The following is a 20,304-nucleotide window of genomic DNA, read 5'->3' on the forward strand; positions in this document are numbered from 1 at the left end:
GAAAAGCTACACACACACTAATAGAATGAAATTGTCTTTGAGCCATGTCCTTGAATGACCACTAATTTCTTTTCTTGGCTGCCTGCGTGCATGGAGAGAGTTTCATTGAAAGTCCTGTAATGAAAATAACAGCACAAATATTGGCTTCTGCTGCTAAAGTTACTCCAGATGGTTACATTTTTTTTCTAGAAAATGCATGTGCACATATAATTAGTTTTCATAGCCTACGCTTTTACGCATGGAACCAGGGAATAATGAATCATTGGTATGATATTTTGGTCTTATCAATAAAGTTCATATTAATACATAGCACATGGAAACTCAAACAAGTTGTTTTCATTTGGGTTTAATATTTTAAACTTAAATACTTACAGGTTATGTGATGTTTTTTCTTCTTGTTTTGTATAAGGCAGGTACTGGCTATACCACCTTGAAATTACGTAAATTCTATTACTTAGCAGTAATTGCCCTTGAATATTACAAAAGAAATTTAAAATTACTCTTCAAATTAGAATTCCTTGTCTGTTTAAAAAAATAAACACAGCAATTAGATATTTCCTATTAGTATTCTATATTTTGATCTTTCACTTATATTTAGAGTATCTTCACAATTTTTATTAACAATACCTGGCATAATATTTGGAACAAAGACATGTTTATATATTAAATTGATTGATTGTATGAGTCTTTTGTACACTGAAGCCTAAAAGAAATTGATGAAAGTTATTAAAGGAGACACAAATAAATGGAAAGCCACCCTGTGTTCATGGATTGGAAGATTTAATGTTAAAATGTCCTTGCTAATCAAAGTGATTTATAGATTCAATGCTATTCACATAAAAATATCAGTGACATTTTTACAGAAATAGAAATAAGCAATCCTGAAATTCACATGGAACCACAAAAGACCCTGGATTAACAAAGAAATATTGAGGAAGAAGTACAAAGCTGGAGGCCTCACTCTTCCTGATTTCAAAATATATTACAAAAATATAGTAGTTAAAACAGTATATTACTGGCAAAAGAAAGAAGAACACCAAACACATAGACCAATGGAAACGATAGAAAACCCAAAAATAAACTCACACTGATAGTGTTGATTGATCTTCAGTGAGTGCCAGGAATAAACAATGGGAAAAACATAGTCTCTTCAACAAGTGGCATTAAGAAATTTGAATATCTACATGCAAAATAATTAAATTGGTGCTTTGTGTTATGCCATACAAAAAAAACAGCTCAAAATAGATTAAAGACTTAAATATAAGACCTGAAAGTATAAAAGTTTTGGAGGGAAATAGAAAAAAAATTGTGATATTGGTTTATAACATGATTTTTTTTGGGGAATATGACACCAAAAGCATGGGCAATAAAAGCAAAATTAGGTAAATGAGACTGCACCAAAATAAAAAACTTCTGCAAAGCAAATAAAACAATTAACAGAGTGAAAAGGAAACCTATTGAGTGGGAGAAAACATTTGTAAATTGTACCTGATAATGAGTTAATATCCAAAATATAAAAGAACTCCTACAACCCAATAGTAAGTGAAAACAGATAACCTCATTAAAAACTGAGCAAAGTACTTGAAAAAATATTTCTATAAAGAAGACGTACAAATGACCAACAACAGGTATAACAAAAGATAGGTAACATCACTAATCAGGGAAATGTAAATTCAAACTATAATGTAATATTACCTCTCACCTGTTAGGATTACTATTATAAAAAATAGCACAATATAAAAAGTGTTGATAAATGTGGAGAAATGGGAACACTTTTATACTGTTGATGGGAATATAAAATGGTGCATCCCCTATGGACAAAATGTATGGAGATTCCTCAGAAAAATAAAAATAGAACTACCACATGACCCAGCAATCCCCACCACTGGGTATATAGCCATGAGAACTGAAATTGGGTTTCAAAGAGATATCTGTACTCCCATGTTCACTGTAACATTATCCACAATAACTAAGATGTAAAAACAACCTAAATATCTGTTAACAGGTGAATGGATTAAAAAATGTTTTATATATATATATATATATATATGATGCATTATTATTCAGCCTTAAAAAAGGAAATTCTGCCATATGCAACAATATGGATTAACCTGGAGGGCATTAGTCAAATAAGCCAGGCACACAAAGATAAATACTGCCTGATCTTACTTATATAACGGGTCTGAAATAGTCAAACTCAGAGAAGCAGAGACAATAGTGATTTGTTCAATGGGTATAAAGTTTCAGTTATGCAAGATGAGTAAATTCTAGAGATCTGCTGCAAAACAGTTCTTATAGTTAAGAATATTGTATTCCACATTTTAAAAATGTGTTAAGAGGATAAATTTTAAGTCAAGTGTTCTTACCACAAAAAGCAGGGAGAGAGATAGGAGGAAATTTTAGTGGTGAAGGACATGATTGTGGTGAAGGTTTAAAAATATGTATATGTTCAAGCCAATATATTATATATATTATATATGTACAGTTTTTGGTAATAAAAAAGGATGAGTTTCTGCAACATGATTTAAGTATGTATAAAATGATTCAATGAATTAAATTAATTACTACTTGAGACAACACATACAGCAAATCTTAGTACAGGATACATAAGTACTAAAGTAAATGTTCGTAATTACTATTATTCTTATATTGTTTCTGGTCATTCGAAACATTACAGTAACAAACACATCAATTATTAATCATTTACTATGTGCCAGGTACTAGGTTAGATATTTTATATTTAACAATAATCTCATCACAACTTTGAAATAGAAATATATATCTCTATTTTTAAATTAAGGAAATTATATCTCAGAAAGTTGAAGTAATTTGGCCAGGAATCACAGAATCCAGAATTCAAATCTGATTTTGTCTGACTTTAAGCCCAGCTTCTTTCTATTGACCAACCAATTTACTATTAGCCAAGTCTTAGATGAACACATACGTAGAATACAATTTGATTTTAAGATTAAAATACATTAAATTCATTTATGGAATCTCAAAATTTGGTGGAATAAAACATCTATCCACCAGAGGACATGAATGCTGAGGACTGGAATCAGCTGACGTCTCACTTATTTTTCTGGCTGGCTGTTGACTGAGACTTACGTGTGGCCACTCCATGTATTCTGGGCTTCCTACAGTAAGCGGGTGGCTTCCAGGGCCAACATACCAAAAAGGAGAAGGTCAAACTGAAAGCATGTCCTTCTCATGACCTGGCCTCTGGGATCACAGATCATCACTTCTTTTGTAGTCTATCGATTTAAATAGTCATAAGCACATTCAGATTCCAGGGAAGAGAAAATAAACTGTCTCTTGAAGGGAAGTGGCAAAGTTCTAAAACAGCATTTGTGGCCAGAAATAATCCTGTGGCAAATTTTGGAAATTACCATCTGCCACCCTTTTATAAATTGTAATTTTTTAAAACAAAGAAATCATAGGTATGTAAACACTAAAGTGAAAATGTGATGGCCTAGTGAGCTAAACATTTATGAAGCTTTCTCCAATAAAAGAACTGCCTTAAAGGCCTTGTGCAATATATTAGATCAATACAGTTTAGTTGAATTTCTGTGACAATAAAAGTATTTTATATATGTTGTGTCCAAAGGTAGCTGCTAGCCATCTGTGGCTATTGAACTCCTGAATGTTGGTAGTGCAACTGAGGAACTATGTTTTAATCTTTATTTAATTTTAGTTAATTTAAATTTAAATGCCCACAGAATTATATGCTTGATACGATCTGGCTCTGTATCCCCACTGGAATCTCATTTTGAATTGCAATTCCCATGTGTTACAGGAGAGACACCATGGGAGGTGATTAGATCACAGAGAGAGTCCCACCATGCTGTAGTTATGGTAAGTGCTCATGAGATCTGATGGTTTTATAAGGGGCATTTACTCTGCACGTCTCTCTCCTGCCACCCTGTGAAGAAGGATGTGTTTGCTTTCCCTTCAGCCATGACTGTAAGTTTCCTGAGGCCTCCATAGCCATGCAGAACTGTGAGTCAATTAAACCTATTTCCTTTACAAATTACCCAGTCTCAGGTATGTCCTTATAGCAGTATGAGAAAGCACAAATACAATGGTAGTCATCTATTTTTATTTCTTATGTGAGATGTTAGCATTAATATGATGGTCAAATACAGAGGCAGTTCTAGTAGCATAGATTCCCAAATAAAACTTGAGATATATATAAAAATTAAATATCAATATACCGTAATTGCATTTTTTACTAAATTGAGTTTGTTTCCAATAATACAGCAAACATTAATAATGTGGAGTCAATTTCTAATTTAATTTGAAATTGCTAGTTCTAAATCAAAATTTAAGAACTTTTATTTTAAAAACTTGCTCTTTACGGTAATAGGACACTAATAATTGAGAGGTCAGTAACTTGTTTTAATCTCTAATGTTAATGGTCTTAATGCTGCTTTATATAATATTTAAAATGCATTATAAGAATATATTTTATGAATCAAAACAGACTCAGATTGTGTCTACAGAAAAAAATGGAGCAACAGATTTTCTGGGTGCAGGGAGAAGCAAATAATTGGCTAATAATGAACAAAGTCAGTCAGATATATCTTATTGCATCCTTTAGATCTGTATCCAAAAAGATGGTTTGGAATGCTTCTAAAATGGGTGCCCATTTAAATGGCACAGAGACTTTTGAAAAATACCAATGCCCAGGTTTGTTCCCCAAACAAATTAGATTCTAATTTAATTGACTTGGGAGGAACATTAGTACTTTGTAAAATAACCTACGTAGTTTGAATATGTAATCTGGATAAAGAATCATGGCTATAGACAAGATTGTAAGCTAAAATAATTTTAGTAGAAATGTGTGTTTAATGTATATATACACATATGGCTATTACAACATCAGTTCAAAATAAATATATTACTGAAAACCTCTAACACAACTAGGGCCAGAAAGAATCCTGTGGCAAACTCTGGAAAAATACCATCTGTCCTACTTTTATAAATAATCATTATTTTAACCAAAGAATTAAGATGCACATATCAACACTAATGTGAAAATGCAATGACCTTAGTGGGTTAAACTTCATGAATATTTTCCAAATAAAGTATATCTCCTAAATGCCTTGCACAATAAATTAGATCAATACTGTCCAGCAAAATTTAAATTCTATATATCTAATGATCATACATCTATGAAAACTTACATGTAATTTAAAAACATATCTAATGAAAACACATATCTAATGAAAAATCTTACTTAGAAATGCACAACAGAAATAGAATGTAAGCATTAATTTTGCTCTTAAATTGAGCTTCCTAAGAATTTTTATAAGAAGTCAAATGTAACAATTACTGTTATGAGCTAAAGTCACTAAGAACTGTAAACTTGTATTCAATCAAAACTAATATCCAAATTTGGCTACTCTTTTACTCTTTCTTCCAAATTGATAATAGAATATAGAAAACCAATACATTTAATCTTTAAATAGCATGGAAATCCACATAGGGAAATTTGAATATACTTTTATTTCAGTCATAGTCCAACAATTAAATTTGCTGGAGAGGCTGTCATTCTTTTGGAAATATCTCATCATCTATCTGGAGCTCACTAAAACAAATCTATACAAATTATCCTATCTGTGAATTAAAAAGGTAGTTATTTAAAGACAAATAAAGTGGCTAATGTAGCTATTTGGTGCCAATGAAAATTATAAATTGATATCTGTGTTAGAATAAGTAAAAGAGACAATTGAAAGAGGTCAACAGGAAAGCGTTCATTCTATCCTTAGCAAGAATGCTGGCAGCAGAGGGACTCGTGGAACGAATGAAAGAACTCTAGCTCCACCTTAAAGACCCAAGATCAGCTTTTCTGCTTCCCCCTTGCCTTCTCCTCATGGTCCCAAGAGGATTGTGCCATATTAGATATTGCTTGCAAAAGGAAAATATCCAGAGCAAAAGAAGATCCATGTTCTTCTTTGGTGTACCGTTTTCAGAGTAACAACATGTTGTTATGTTCTCAAAATATTCCCTATGGTGCTTTGTTTAGGGTTGCAACACATGCCCCTACTTCAACAGTCACAGGAAAGGGAAATTAAATTATCATGCTTGGCTTAGTCTAATCAACCTTTGTCCCCTGGGGCTGGGAAGGGATCATAATTAACATGACCACCCAAAATGTGAACAAAGTAGGGGTTTGCTAGCAAGGAGAAAGCAGAAAGAAAGTTGTTGTATACACCAGAATGGTGCCTCTCAAATGTTAATGGTCATACATTCACCCGGAATCTTGTTAAATGCAGATTCTGATTTTAATATGCTCCCAGGTGATGCTGATGCTGCTAATTTGTGAGCCAGAGTTTAAATAGAAAGAGCACAAACTACCAACTAAATTGCCATAGATGTTAATTTCATAATTTTTTTTTAATATTAATGCTTTCAAGTAATATAGAATGCTGCTGTTCATAGGGAAAATAGAAACCAAAATATAATTTTTGAAGTTCTTGTTAAAATGGACCAATAAACAAATGGATATTTTTCAATATATACGTATAAAATAACATTATATAACCAAACATAATTTGTGTTTATTATCCACATAGGCACACAATCTTATAGTTTACCAGTAAGCAATACAGTGTAATACATAAACAATAGCATAACATATGAATAAAAATAATTAATAAACTTTTAACTACTAAAATATATTTCAATTATATTTATTAATTATAAAACAAGACCAAGTCAGAATTTTTATACTTAATAAATTCTCAAATTTTTAGAAATTATAACATTTCATAAATTTTTATTTTATTTGGAAAGAAAATAAATTTTTACCAAAAATTTGTATTTGTCAATCAACCAATCTTTCAATTACTAAAAATATACTGAGCCCCATATTTTAGAAACTTTAAAAACTGACTTTCTCAAATTTGCTTTTGTTAAAAAATTATTTATTTTCAAATTTCCTAATAATTGTGAATTATGACCAAGATATATGTGACGCACAATTGAAACGGTCAAATTTATAGAAATGTAAACACATATCTTCAAATTCTCCATCAGAAACCTGGCACTGAGCTCTATCAACTTCTCAGTACCTTACTTGCAATATATCAGAAGGTAATATCTTCAAAGAAAAATTATTTTAAAATTATATATTCTGAAACTGGTAAATCCTCATAGCCAAAAGCCTTATGCTATTCTATAGTTTTTTAAAAGTCCACAATAAGTATTTCTCCAAGTTGTAGTGTTAGAGTAGGTAGTTAGGCAGACATGAGCCAGGCAGGAGAGCCTCTCCCTACCCCAGGGAATGTCAGGATATCATCAGGTGATGGTCAGGTGGTTGTTAAATTGTCTCTCTGAAATGATAATTGGTCACAGCTGATGCTAGGGACTGACAGGCTCCAAATAATTAGGAAACACCTGGAGCTGTGGCGGAGCAGAAGCTTCTCATAATATCTTAGGATATGGGCAAGTGGGATCAAGTATGTACTAAGAGGCAAAATGGCAAAGTTTAACTGGTGTATAACCTTCCTCTGAGAATTTTTGTCTATTGAGATAAAAACACCACAAGCAAGCATGCACACAACTTCAATAAACATACTATGTATGCACCCCTTCCCAAGTGCTGGCAGGCCACTGTGCATGTGGATAGCCTGCCCCAAGGGGGAAATCAAGGGAGGAGAAACTAAAATCCCAGAACAAAGCCAATGTATAAAAATCCTAAGCCAAACTTTGGATATGGCACTTGGATCTCTCAGGGCACCCACTTGACCCTCTTCCAAGTGTACTTTGCTTCCTTTCACTCTGGCTCTAAAACTTTTTAATAAACTCTCACTCTTGCTCTAAAACTTGCCTCAGTCTCTCCCTCCACCTTAAACATACTTCTGCCCCTCAGCCAAATTCTTTCCTCTGAGGAGGCAAGGATCACATTTGCTGCAGACTCCTGGATTCGCGTTGGTAACAATAGCACTTTGGAAGCATGGTTCTAACTGTCCAAGCAAATTTTCTGAGAGCCTGTCTTGTAAATCTGCTTCATCACCCTTCGCTGGCTCTGCCTCTGTTCCGGCAGGGTGGGTTCTTAAATCGCTCTTGGAATCCTTGGATGGAATTGCTGGTTATTTTAATTAAAGTTGTACATCTGTATTTTTACTCCATACCTCATCAAACTTACGATGCTCAAAGTAAGCAACCCAAACAAATTCACTCCTCAAAAATAGCTGCCTAATTTTGTGTGGGATTTTTCAATTTGTTGTGTAAAGAGTTCCAGGTTTGTAAAGTAAGGAAAAAATGAGCAAGTGGGAAACTCATGTGTTTTATTCCCTGCTGGAACCCTAGCGTCCAGAACAGTGTCTGGCATGTAATAGGTGTTCAGTGGGTGGGTGAATGAACACGTATTTCCGTAATATAATTTTCCTTCTTCATTTATTCAACCAGTAATTGAAAACAATTTCAACTTAAGAACACCATATAGTGATGAGATACCAATAAATGATACATCTGCATGAGGTATTTTTCTATATTATAGTATCTTCTTTAGATATCTCTGTGGTGTCTTTGAATAGCTTAGAAATATTTTATACACAGTAGAGCATAATTTTCCTACTGCCTCAATAATGGAGTATAGATGCAAAGGTCCTCAAATATATTCTTAAAAAATATTTGTGCTGATTAACAAGGAAGTTTGGAACAAGTTTTGCAAATATTGCTTTCAAAATTTTTAGCATCCTTCACTTAGATCTTATTCTGCACATTTACACTGTGACTCATGCTGCACAGAAAATTCCTATTTTTCTTCTGTTTTGCTTTTGTTTTTGTTTATTTTTCTGCAGGCAGCATAAAACAGAATAATGCTTTTTCATTATAATGATGTATGCAACCAGGGTGCTAAACTCCTAAATAAGGACCAGGCACCCAAATCATAGATATTCTTAATAATGCCATATTTTATAACTCTTTAATACTTCATAATTATTTTAAACAGGAAAATGAAACTGTATGTCCTATAATTGTGCAAATATGTTTGCAACATTATTTACCTAGCATAATAATCTAACATTTTCTCCTTTTAATTGAAATTCTAATTCCACATTTTAATTGAAATTCTGCCCATTGTGCTACAAAAGGCCATTAGATTAAGAAAACACCATAAAAACTGTTAGACCAACAATTGATGAGTCTTTTTTTTTTTTTTTTTTTTTTTTTTTTTTGATGGAGTCTTGCTCCATTGCCCAGGCTGGAGTGCAATGGCACAATTTTGGCTCACTGCAACCTCCACCTCCTGGGTTCAAGCAGTTCTCCCTCAGCCTCTCGAGTAGCTTGGATTACAGGCACACACCACCATGCCTGGCTAATTTTTTTTATCTTTAGTAGAGACGATGTTTCACCATGTTGGCCAGGCTGGTCTCAAACACCTGACCTCATGATCCGCCCGTCTCGGCCTTCCAAAGTGCTTGGATTACAGGCATGAGCCACCTCGCACAGCCAACAATTGCTGAGTGTTAAGTTTCCTCATTTGAAGGTGAGTACTGAACTAACATGGCTGAAACTGCCGGCTATTAACAAAAATTTGTCTACTTCGAGAGTGCAGAGTTGTCATCAGAAGGCAACTACCTTGCCAGGACTACGTTTTCTTGCCCTTCTCACATCTGTTTCTAGTCATATGAAATATGAACAGAAATGATGAGTATCCTTTTCTGACTAGGGCATTTTAAGGAGCAGATGATGAAGCTTCTCCACACTTCTGTTTCCGCTGTCCAGAAGCAGAGGTCTTCAAAGTTCTGGCGGACTGGAGAGTCAAAAGATGTTAGAAAACTAAGTTTCAGAGTCACTGTGTGGGAGAGATCTACCCACCACCTAAGAACACCTGCATCTGGCAATGTAACAATTGACAAATAAACTATTATGTCACGCCACTCATATTTTGCGGTTTCCTTGTTTCAGCAGCTAGAATTATCTAAGGAAACTACTGATCACTGTAAATCTACTTTATAGAGCTCAAACATTAAATAAATAAGTATGCAAAACAATAATAAAAGCTAAATAAAGGTACAGCACATATATAATTAAGAGACATTAGTAATATTGATGACTGTAGGCTTTTGTTATTAACTTATGGATAATTACTAAATAATTAGAAAATGCCATATAAATATTATGGGCAAAGAACTAAAGGTTCATTTAAATGTTACAAGAATTCTGTAAATTAGTTATTATTTTTCTTCATTACACAAATATAGTAACTGAAGCTCAAGAAAGATAATTTCCCAAAGTTTTAGACTTAATAAATATAGGATTTTGGAATTTAATAGAAATCTTTGTATCACCAAAGTAATTTTGTTCCACTATAGTTTGCTAGCTTCTAAAATAGCTTGTTATACAAATATTTCATTTTGCCTCTTCCTTTCACCAGCACTATTTGACAGTAGTCTATACATCATACTTCCAGTTTCTGGTCAACAATGCATTCTACTGATTCTTGTAATCAGACTGTAATCTATTACTTTGTTGAAACTAGTCAATTCAACTTTCATTTTCACAGATTTAAGAAGAATACAAGTGATAAGGACAATCTCAGAGACATATTGTGTTAAAATAAAAATGAAGAATAATATGTCTTTTGCTACTATTTGTGCAAAAATTAAAAGAGGAATTATAATGCATATACATGTATACACCTAGAACAATGTGAAAAGCAATATAAAAGCCTTGTAATTTGTTCTTTGACCTGGAATACAGGAGAAAGAAGTTTACATTTCATGGTAAGCTTTTTGTAACTTTTGAATGTCTGTATTTAATTCAGAAAGAACATAAACCACACATTTGATTTTATAATGAATAAAGAGCCACATTCATTATTCAGGGTACTGTTATATTAGGCACTTATGACCAAATTTCTTTCTAGATTACTTCTTTTGTTCAAGCTCATGATTCTTCTACCTGCAATGTCTTCTCTGTTTCAAAACCTTATTCATTATTCAAGCTCATTTAAAGTTTATCTGAAATTTTCTGTGATTTTCTCTACATCAACAGAAAAATAAAATCATACTCAAATGTGAATTTTCTGTATCTCCTATAATACTGCACTGCTTATTCTTTTGTAAGACCTGGATATGTGAGTTTCAGATCATAAATCCTTGAAATTAGGAAATATCTTGTTTTCATCTTTGTTCCACAAAATCTAGTCCTATTTGGGACAGAGTAACCCAATAAATTACTGAGCTCTGGTTGAGTCACTCCTCAAGTGAAATATGAAGTGATATTTTCCAATTTACTCATCAATGATTCAGATCTAGGAAACCTTCTTATACTTGTCTTTCCCTCTCTAATCACGTGTCACAAAAAAACACGTCAAAAGAGTTTTTTGTAATAGTTCTTAGCAGGACATTTTTCTTGAACCATTTATAGAAAGTGAAAGCATAAGAGATGGTAAAGTACCATTTTATCAGGAGCATCAATTTTTAAAATTTGTCAATTCTGACATCACTAAAACCCTAAGAATAATATTTAAACAAGCTAATTGAGTAGAGTATTGAAAGACTTTAAGTGAAATACTTAGGGCTTAAAGTCATTGTATAGATTTTTATTACCATATATTTCAGAGTAATAAAAAATTGTCCATAGTATGAGTGAATAATGTAATGGATGGCTAATTCAGATAACTTAAGTCATAGCTTAGAAATTTGTTAATAACAAAGTATGAGAAACTATGGCTAAGACAACATTCCACACAAAACTACTGAGATGAGAAAAAGACTGAGGGAACTACATACAACAACAGCACTTGGGAAATAAATCTTTTGCACCCTCCCAGATGTTGTCCAGTATAAAATATGCGTGATACATTTATATGCCTCCCTTCTAAACAGTGTTTACATATCTCATTTAGCTGGGTACCTAGGTCACATCATTAATCTTCAGAAGAGTCCTTTATGTTAACTATTCTTCATAACACTTAAAGAGAAAAGACTTTATTAGTAATCAACTCACATTAAAGATAAACAAAATAGCATGTATATACACATATATGGATTTAGTACAATTATAAAGTGAGAACTGTAATACTAAAGTTTTGTATGTGAAGTCTCACCTTTTCATCATATTAATAAAATAATTGTCTCTTTTTAAACTTTTTTCACTCTAAAAGTTTATAACAATACAATATAGATGTAGAAATATTCTCTGGATTATTTTATGTGAAGGACCTTTAATATTTTGCTCTTTTCTATAATTCTTGAATTTAAGAAAGGAAAAACTGAAATGTAACCAACATAGTAGAATCCTGATACTGTGCACTGTGTATGAAGTAGAGAATCATTAAAAAAGATTTGCCTTTATTTAAACTGTATTTTCTGAAATCAATTACATATTGCAGTTCTCTACCACACATGTTAAGAATAGTTATTTAATTGGCTTTATATTATAAATTGATAGTTTTTCTCTTTCCTTGTTTAAGAACTTGGTATCATATCTTTGCAAGAAACTTTGCAAGAAAGTTTCAAAGAACTTGATATCATATCTTTGCAAGAAAACAATTTTGGAAAAAGTGTTGTAAATTTGATAAGCAGAATATGTTACCTGTTTCACTCAGGGTTTCATTGCACACAGCAGAAATCATAATAACTATTTTAAGCTCAAAGGTATTTATTGTCATCTATTGAGTTTCTTATAAAATTGTTGGAAGGCCAAAATAGTAGGCAGCCCACGTCTCCAGGAGTAGCTTTCAAACTCCAGTATCAATTTGGCCCTGTAACATGGTTAAAGCTTTCATAAGCACTGCAGAAAAGTCTAAAATCATCTGACATGCTGACAGCAGAATGACCCCAGCTATATTTCTATCCATGACAGCAAATGAATGGTTTATATCCTGCTTTTCTTCACACTTAATTCTGCTATAAGTCAAATGGCACTATGAGAGTTTCTGTGGAATCTAAATCCTATCCAGCACCTAGGCTATGTGGGAATCAAAGAGACAAAGATTAGCATTCTAGAATCTACAACACTGAGGGCATACTTCAAGGGAACTGGAATGTTTTAAGAAAGAACTATTCCATGGTATCTTTCCTAAGTCTACCACTAGGAAACTCCAAAAACAAACATAATAAAGCTGCAGAAATTGCAACAGTAATACATTCCTGACATAACACAACCCTCTTACCCATAAACAGGGATCGGTTATTTTTCTCCTCACAAAAGAATTTTTTCATTTTTTGGTGATGATCACTATTCCTGTGGCTCAGATACAAATCTAAATTGACATCCTGTCAATTTAGCTGATAAATGTGATTTTTATGGTCAACTTCATGGCATATACAGACTATATAACAAAGAAAATTTGTATCATTTTCACAGTCCTTGTTAGTTATGAAATCATAGTTCAGGAGACTACACTGAACAGCTTTTGGGGTTATATTTCACATTTGTTCTAGCACTAGTTTTGTTTTGTGAGTGTGTGGCTTTACATAGGATCCAATATGAATGGCTCTTGAATAGTTTCTAAGATTTGGACATTTCAGTAGGTCTTTTAATCTTATCACTGTTGTTATTTATGACTCCTCACAAACACTAGCTGTTGTATCTTCCGTTGTTCTCAGTCAAAACACCTACCCAAGGATCTGTGTTTGCCAGAGTGACTCAAAACCCTTATTTTTACACACGATGAGCTTTAGCTTTCCTGCTTGTATTGAGTTGATATAGTCTTCTACTACATTTTAACATTGGACATAAAATAACAAAAGGTAATCTAAACAATTTTCTAGACTCCATCCATTCTTCTCCTTTGCCCTGTTATATGTAGCAGGAACCCCCTCTTTCTCCTTTTCTTTTCATTTCTTTTTTCTTTTCTTTTCTTTTTCTCTCCCTTCCCCCCTTCCTTCATTTCTCTTCCCTTCTCTTCTCCTCTCCTCTCCTCTTGTTCCTGTCTCGCTCTGTCACCCAGGCTGGGGTGTAGGGAAGCAATCACAGTTAACTACAGCCTTGACCTCTGGGACTCAAGTGACTCTTCCACCTCAGCCTCCCAGATGTGCATCATCATGCCTAATTAAACTTTTTTGTTGTTGTTTGTTTTGTAGAAATGAGATCTCACCATGTCAACCAGGCTGGTCTTGAACTCCTGGCCTCCAGTGATCTTTTGCTGGGATTTCAGGCTTGAGCTACTGCACCTGCCCCCTACCCATCCCACACTCTTCTTGATAATAAAAGCTGATCACTCAAGCTGGTACAGTAACTTCTCTATTGGCTCAAAGACTCAAAAAGTACAAATAACTAGGATGACAATCCTGACTTACAGTTAAACGAAGCCACTTGTGTCCCTGAGTGGAAACATTATTCTATTGGGAAGTAGATATCTAAACTAACAGAGCTGACATTATTAAAACAGGAGAAAAATGACTCTGAAGGGCCATTTGAAGTACAGTTGAGAGAACTACTTTTAAATCCATCCCTTGGTTTCCAGGCCTCTATATCCTAACTATAAGAGAAATGATATCTATAGTTGTCAGATTCACAGCAAAATATATCACATCAGATAGGATAGGTCTCCACCCCCTCCAGGTGTTATTATATAATTAATGCTATTATTGAGTGATATAATTGAGTCTTTACTAATTAATAGTTTGAAGCAATAATTCATCATATGGAAAAGAAAAAATTGTATATAATCCTCACTAAATCTGTCAAGATAAATTTCAAGTAAGTCAGAGTTTTGAAATTAAATATACAAGTATTAAAATAATAATTAAATTAAAATTTTTTACAACTTGGGGGTAGAGAGTATTTCCTAACCAAAACTTTTAATTTATCTGAAGCAATTAAAGAAAAGATGGTGATATGGTTTGACTCTGTGTCCCCACTTAAATCTCATCTTCAATTGTGATTCCCATGTGCTGAGGGAGGGACCAGGTGGGAGGTGATTGGATCACGGGGCTGGATAGTGAGTGAGTTCTCACAAGATCTGATGGTTTTATAAGGCAGTTTCCCTACTCTTGCTCTCGCTTGCCTGCCACCATGTAAGATGTGACTCCTTCCCCTTTTGCCATGATTGTAAGTTTCCTTTGGCTTCCCTAGCCATGTGCAACTGTGAGTCAATTAAACCTCTTTTCTTTATAAATTACCCAGTCTCGGGTATGTATTTACAGCGGTGTGAAAATGAACTAATTCAGTAAATTGGTACCATGGAGAGTGGGGTACTGCTGTAAAGATACTTGAAAATGTGGAAGCAACTTTGGAACTGGGTAATGAGCAGAGGTTGGAACAGTTCGGAGGACTCAGAATAAGACAGGAAGATGTGGGAAAGTGTAAAACTTCCTAGAGACTTGTTGAATGGTTTCAACCAAAATGCTGACAGTGATGTGGACAATGACGTCCAGTCTGAGGTGGTCTCAGATGGAGATGAGGAACTTGATGGGAACTGCTGCAAAGATGACTCTTACTAAGCTTTAGCAAAGAAACTGGCAGCATTGTCCCCTGATTCAGAGATCCGTGGACCTTTAAACTTGAGAGAGATGACCTGAAATTTGAATTTATGCTTAAAAGGGAAGTAGAGCATACAAGTTTGGAAAATTGGCAGCCTGACAATGAGATAGAAAAGAAAAACCCATTTTCTGAGGACAAATTCAAGCAGGCCGCAGAAATTTGCATAAGTAACAGGGAGCCAAATGTAAATCACCATCACAATGGGGAAAATGTCTCCAGGGTACCTTAAAGATCTTGGTGGCAGCCCCTCCTAATATAGGCCCAGAGGCCTATGAGGGAAAAATTGTCTCATGGACGAGGCCTAGGGCCCTCCTGCTCTGTGCAGCCTTGAGACTTGGTGCCCTATGTCCCAGCTGCTTCAGCTCTAGCCATGGCTAAAAGGGGCCAAGGTACAGCTCGGGTCATTGCTTCAGAAGGTACAATCCCCAAGTCTTGGCAGCTTCCATGTAGTGTTGGGCCTACGGGTGCACAGAAGTCAATAATTGAAGTTAGGAATCTTTGCCTAGATTTCAGAGGATATATGGAAATGCTTGGATGTCCAGGCAGAAATCTGCTGCAGATGCAGAGCCCTATTGGTGAAACTCTGCTAGGGCAGTGTGGAAGGGAAATGTGTGGTTGGAGCCCCTACACACAGTCCCCATTGGGGCACAGCCTAGAGGAGCTGTGAGAAGAGGGCCACCATCCTCCAGATCTCAAAATGGTAGATCCACCAACAGCTTGCCCCATGCACCTGGAAAAGCCACAGGCACATAACACTAGCATATGAAGGAACTCCCAAGGCCATGGGAGTCTACCCTCCATCAGCGTGCCCTGGATCTGAGACATGGAGCTGAAGGAGATCATTTTGGAGCTTTAGGATTTAATGACTGCCTCTCCAAAATCTTGGACTTGCATGGGGCCCATAGCCTCTTTGTTTTGGGCAATTTCTCCCATTTGGAACAGGTGTATTGACCTAATGTCTGTACCCATGTTGTATCTTGGAAGGAACCAACTTGTTTTTTATTTTGCCAGCCCATAGGCAAAAGGCACCTGCCTTGTCTCAGATGAGACTTTGGACTGTACACTTTTGTATTAATGCTGAAATGAGTTAAGACTTTGGGGGACTGTTGGGAAGGTATGATTGTGTTTTCAGATGTGAGGACGTGAGATCTGGGAGGAGCCAAGGGTGGAATGATATGGTTTGGCTATGTCTCCACCCAATTATCATCTGAAATTGTAATCCTCATAATCCCCACATGTCAAAGGAGGAACCAGGTGGGAGGTGATTAGATCATGGGGGGCGATTTCCTCCATGTTGTACTCATGAGAGTGAGGGAGTTCTCATGGGATCTGATGGTTTTATAAGGCAGTGTTCCCTGCTCTTGCTCTCTCTTGCCTGCCACCATGTAGGATGTAACTTCTTCTCCTCTCCTCACAATTTTAAGTTTCCTTTGGCCTCCCCTGCCATGTGAAACTGTGAGTCAATTAAACTTCTTTCCTTTATAAATTACTCAGTCTTGGGATGTCTCTATAGCAGTGTGAAAATGGAATAATACAGATGGATACATTTGACAATATAGAACATAAAGATACATTTGCATAGATAATTAAAATTTAAAAAAGTATTTAGCAAACTATAAAATATATTTTTATATTATACATAGAAAAATTGGAATATTTCTTACTGATGGTTTATAAGTTAAGAAGAAAAATATAAATGCAAAAAGGTGCAAAGAAAAGTCCAGTTACAAAGAAAAGAAATGCTACATTTTGCTTTATTCCTGGTAGCCTAAAATTAAATAACTATGACAACATGAAGAGTAATAATTACCAAACTGAATTTTAACCCACCATATATACATAAAAAATTCGTGTTTTAATCGACATATAAAGGATTAAATGGTACTGGTTATTTGTGAGTGTTTCTAGGTAATGTTATTATTTTGAAAGTGGTTAATTAAAAGGATAGAAGAAGAACATTTATTATGCCTTTTCCATATGTTTTGGTTTGCCTTGTGTTTCTCTAAAATTTATGTTGAATTTTTAACCCTCAGTACCTCAGAATATAAATGTTATATTGATATAAGGTCTTTAAAGACGTGATTAAGGTAAAAAAGGTCATAAAGATGGGGTTCCTTATCCAAAATGACAGATGTTCTGATAAGAAAAGAGAGACATCAGAGGAACAGCCATGAAAAGACACAGTGAGAGGATGACCATCTACAGTCAAGAGGTTTTTGAATAAACCAATCCTGCTGACATCTTGCCTTGGACCTGATCCTCCAGAAGTTAAAAAAATAAATAAATTTCTGTTGTTTAAGTCACTAAGTGTGTGGTAATTTGTTACGGCTGCTGTAGCAAACAAACTCATTGTACATGTTATGTTTTAGCCTCACAGAATACTTGATGTAAAATAATGCTTCCTTATTAAAATTAATATGACTAACAAATGTAAAAGAATAATGAAAATGATATTCTATTTTGCAATTCTTATTTCCATAATAAATTATCATCAATGAACACTAAAACCATTAGTTGAAAGACTGTTGGGAAGATTTGTAAAGGACAGATCAGTCTGACAGCCCCTGAACCACTGGTTATAATTAGCATCTCTGAAAGTGGGAAAGTAGACATTAAGTGCTCCAGAATGTAATAAAATAAAAAGTATCCATAAAATGTCCTTGCTTACACAAATTGAACATAAATCTGAACTACTACCAATTTACAAGAAACATAGGGGTTAGAAATACACAAACCCATGAGGAATCAGTCATCCAAATATCAGAATATGGGACATTTTATGGGACAGATAACATAAATTTTGAAAACAAAACAAAACAAAAAAAAAGGGCATGGAAGGGAAAAAAGCAAAGAGAAGGAAGGGAGGATGTTATAGAATAAAAAAGACTTAAAACTAATTACACATGTGATGTGTGGGTATTGGCTGGATGTTATTTTGAAATAAAATCAAAGTGTATTTTTGTCACAAAGTGAAATTTCAATATTGATAAGAAATTTAGATAACTGTATGAAGTGCAATAATATTGTGGTGATTATGTAAAAAGTTCTTATGGAGCTAAAATGCTTAGTAATATTAATAGGTGATATGGCATAATTTTTATTATTTGCTTTAAAGCAGTATACACAGACAAAGGAAATCTGGAATGGTTATTAAACAATGACACAAATTACTGGCAAATTACAGAAATTGTTGAGACTGGGTGATAAGTACATGGAATGATTAACAATCATCTCTCTGCTTTTGGTTATCTTTGAAAGTTTTTATTTAATATGTATTAAAAGTATTTCCACAAGGTAGAAATGTGCCATTTATAGTATTGTTTGAAATTGTTAACTGTGTTACTATTTCAAAGAGGAAGAAGAAAACTCAAAATAAGTCCCTCCTATACTTCCAAATTCATCTGATAAGGCTAGTGTTACTTTGATTAAAAAAAAAAAAGCCAGAGAGTCTCTGCAAGAAAAGAAAATTTACATTATCCCTGATAACCATAGATGTAAAAATACTCAATAAAATAATAGCAAACAGAGTTCAAGACTACATTAAGAGATTTGTTCACCATGATCAAGTTGGACTTATCCTTGAAATGCAGGAATGTTTTAACATACACGAATTATTAAGTGTGAATATATTGCATTAACAAAATGAAGCACAAAATTATTTGATCATTTCAATACATGCAGGAAAAGCATTTGACAAAATTTAATGCCCCCCTCTTTTACCACATCTTTTTGACATACCGCTTGAATCACTAACCAGAGAATTTGGCAAGAGTAAGAAACTAAAAGCATCCTAATAAGAAAGGAAGAAGTGAAAAAGTCTCTGTGGACAACATAATCTCATCTATAAGAAAACCTAAAGACTCCACCAAAAATTAGTGGGAGCTGATAAGTGAATCCTGTAAGTTACATGAAACAAAGTCAACATATAAAAATCAGTAGTGAATTGTTTTTTAGTTGATCATTTCTGTTTTATTCTGAAAGACCTTTTTGTGGAGCATTCTCTCCAACACAGAACTGATTGTCGGTCCTCCTGGAGCATCCAGCATCATCATACAAATTTCCTTTGCCTTTTTTGTTTGTTTGTTTTGGATCCCCCATTTCTTGGATGATCTTCATTATTATTTTTATTTTTTTATAGTTGACCCTTGAACAACATGGGTTTGAATTGTGAGGGGGCATTTACATGTGAATTTTTTTCAATAAAAGTATGGATTACCTACATGGATTTTTGAATGCATGGAGGATTGGCATCCCTAATCCCTGAGTAGTTCAAAGGTCAGTTGAACTGTACTAACGGCAAACTATCTAAACAGAAAATTAAGAAAACAATCTCATTTATGATAGTAACCAGAAAGTTTAAATACTTAGGTACAAATTTAAGCAAAAAGGTAGAAGACCTGTATACTGAAGGCATTAAAATACTAATGAAATAAATTGAAGAAAACACAAATAAATGGAAAGATATCATGTGTCCAAGGAATTAAAATAATTAATATTGTGAAAATGTCTACCCTACCCAAAGCAATCTACGGATTCAATGCAATCAGTCCCAACCAAAATTTCAATGTCATTTTTCACAGAAATAGAAAGCAAATACTTAAATTTGTATGGAATCACAAAGATTCCAAGTAAGCAAAATCAATCATGAGCAGGCAAAACAAAGCTGGGACAGGGTGGTGGTTCAAATCTATAATGTTTGTGTTTTGAGAGACCAAGGTGGGAGAATTGCGGGAGGCCAGGAGTTTGAGATGAGCCTGAATAAACATAGCAAGGCTACATCTCTAAAACATACGAAATAAAACTAGTCAGGTATGGTGGTGCACACCTGTAGTCCCAGCTATTCAGGAGTCTAGG

General features: G+C 34.2%; 1 long non-coding RNA gene across 5 annotated transcripts in view; it reads left to right on the forward strand.

The window, feature by feature from the left end:
• LOC105710747 (uncharacterized) overlaps positions 1-12,240 on the forward strand; it is a 172,002-nt gene extending 159,762 nt beyond the window's left edge. For 4 of the 5 annotated variants that reach the window (XR_002478471.2, XR_010345378.1, XR_002478472.2 and 1 more), the window contains 2 exons: positions 3,797-3,855; positions 9,683-12,240. This is a non-coding gene — a long non-coding RNA (uncharacterized LOC105710747). The remainder of the gene's footprint in view (positions 1-3,796; positions 3,856-9,682) is intronic. The other variant, XR_010345379.1, reaches the window with a different exon arrangement.
• The last annotated feature ends 8,064 nt before the right edge of the window (positions 12,241-20,304 follow it).

Source organism: Aotus nancymaae, unplaced genomic scaffold (genome assembly GCF_030222135.1).
Source record: "Aotus nancymaae isolate 86718 unplaced genomic scaffold, 86718_ANA_hifiasm-v0.15.2.pri h1tg000033l, whole genome shotgun sequence".
In the NCBI taxonomy this organism is placed as follows: Eukaryota; Metazoa; Chordata; class Mammalia; order Primates; family Aotidae; genus Aotus; species Aotus nancymaae.